Consider the following 2,555-nt stretch of genomic DNA (forward strand, 5'->3'; position numbering starts at 1 on the left):
GGACATGCTCTCTAGCCAGTAAGCTGGGGGCAGTTATTAGGCTTATCTCATTGGTCTCCTGCCTCTCAGGAACCACTTTCCTTCATTATTTGATATGCATTGTCTTGAAAACTGTTGTTTCTTGTGTCCTAGCCATGTTTTGTTTTTTCAGGTAGGAATATTTTGACCTGTTACTCCGCATAGACCATAATTATAAGTTCTGTTCAAATGTGTTTTGATTTATCCCAGTTTGTAATCATTAAAGTGATTGAGTGGGGATTTAAATGTCATTCTGGCTGAAAGTTAAATTTCTATTTTAATATAAATTTGTATAATTTAGAAAAATTTAACATTGTACACATAGAACACATTTATGTATCTAAATACACACACACACCTACCTATCTTTATGTATGTGTAGTCTTCAACTTGCATAATATATTGCTAATTTTCTTCAATCATTCATTTGTTCATTCATTTATTCACTTTTTAAGTATACATTGAATAGTTTCTTTGTGTTGATCACTCTGATAAACATGAGGCATAAGCACTTAATATATAAAAATTTTCACCATTCAAGACTTTAGTTTAAGGTAGAACAAGCTACTTAACTTAATAAAGCAATACAGCTCATTCTTTTTACTTCCCTCATAGATCCTAGTATACTGTAGGCCTGCAGATAGTTAAATGTTCATTGAAAATGTAACTTTAAATTTAAAAGAGAATTCTATATAAATGAAGTTCTTAAATTCTAATGATCTGTATGTGTATATGTGCACATGTGTGAACTTAGAAACAGGGATCGCTTTATTATATATATATCACTTAAGTGTTTGAAATATTTTTTAATGTGGATAAAATTAGCTTAATATTTAAGATATTCCCTCTAATGCCACCTCCTATGCATCCATGCCCTTCTAAAATTCTTTGGTTTTGCATGTATTTGATGATGCTTAATTAAATTCAATATTTTTAAGACAGAACTTCTCATATGAAGATATAATTTCAAGTTTAATGGCCAAATTTTTAATTTATTTTATTTCTTAAATCGTCTGTTACACACATGAAATAACTTTGTGTCAAGGTGACAAATTTTTTTTTTAGTTTTTTTTTTTCTAAGATAAAAAACGTTTGACTGTTAGGTTTTTCATAGTTGATTTAGCAGCTCTGTCTTGTAGTCTTTCCCACAGATCTAATATATAGTTTTGTGAATAAAGGAAACCGCATAGTTACTCTATGAGGTGTTTCCAACGATGTAGATCTATATAGAAAAAGCCCCTTTGGAATAGACCTCAACTTTTTTTAGTTATTTCTGAATGTGAATTTTTCCTTCTTTTCTGTGTTCTAAGGGCATATATATATATATATATACATACATACATATATATATATATATATACACACACAAAACATGTATAAACTAATATTTTTCTTCGCTACTATAATGCATTGATCATTCATTTATATTAGTAAAAGTTTCCATTAGAAGTATAGCAAAAAACAAACGAAATCTCTCTATTCATTGCAGTTCTAATATATTTTGTCCATAATGTGTCACTATGGAAACTTTAATGTATTTATACATGATTCAGATGCAATGTAGTTACATCAATATGATTATGGTTATAATTATAAATATCCATATACATTGCCTTTCTATTTCTGAAATTTTAAACAAATTATCTTTTTAAAAATTTTAATTTCAAAATATTCATATAAATACCAAACTAGAATCCACACTTGAAGTTATTTTAGTCCTCAGAAGCTACTGTTTAAATTGGAATTGCTATTTTTATAATTATATATAGACACATACACATTATATATGTATATAAATATATACCAGCTTCACAACTTCCTTTAGTCAAATCTGTCTAAGATAATATGAAGACAGATACTGTGATTTATGTGCATAATTGGGATGACTCAATTTATTACACAAAACTCATTGTATGTCAATGAAAAATGGATTTGTTTATTTTGCTATTATTCAAGGACATCTTTAAATAAAACCAGGACACATATCTCTAAATGTAATGCAGACTTCATAATTAGGCATATTTCTTTTTAAGTATTTAGAAAGAAAAAGGTAAAGTATAAGAATATTTTATATTAATGTCAGATGAATCCTAGTATTCTGCTAATCTAAAACTTGTATCTTCATTTCTGTTGAAAGCTACAGTTAGTTCTCACAATATTTTACTTTGTTTTATTTTTCTCCTGTCTTTCGCCAACCTTAAAAACATCAGTTTTCCCTTTTCTAAACTAATACATGCTGGGTTTTTTTGAATATGCTCATCAGGAAGTTTAGTCTGACATTGCTTCTTATGTGCCCCACTTTAACCCTTAATTTCAGATCCAGCTGGAGTTTTTAATGTTTATTTCACACAATTACATTTTTATTGTTAAATGAAAATTTATTGCACTAAAAGTGATTTCTTCCCTTGTAATAACAATAGAATGAATTTCATATACAATCTTAAAGTATATACAAATATTGTTATTCATCTTATCACAGTCATTTTTGTGGGGAGAGTAGACAGCAGAGTAGAAATCCCCAGCTCCCAGGGGTTTCT

General features: G+C 28.3%; 1 non-coding gene across 1 annotated transcript; it reads right to left on the minus strand.

Moving 5' to 3' along the window:
• Positions 1–1,144: 1,144 nt before the first annotated feature.
• LOC116155824 (small nucleolar RNA SNORA18) lies at positions 1,145–1,276 on the minus strand. Its single transcript, XR_004139718.1, has one exon. It is a non-coding gene; the product is annotated as a small nucleolar RNA SNORA18 (small nucleolar RNA).
• Positions 1,277–2,555: the final 1,279 nt, after the last annotated feature.

Source organism: Camelus dromedarius, chromosome 2, assembly GCF_036321535.1.
Source record: "Camelus dromedarius isolate mCamDro1 chromosome 2, mCamDro1.pat, whole genome shotgun sequence".
NCBI classification, from domain to species: domain Eukaryota; kingdom Metazoa; phylum Chordata; class Mammalia; order Artiodactyla; family Camelidae; genus Camelus; species Camelus dromedarius.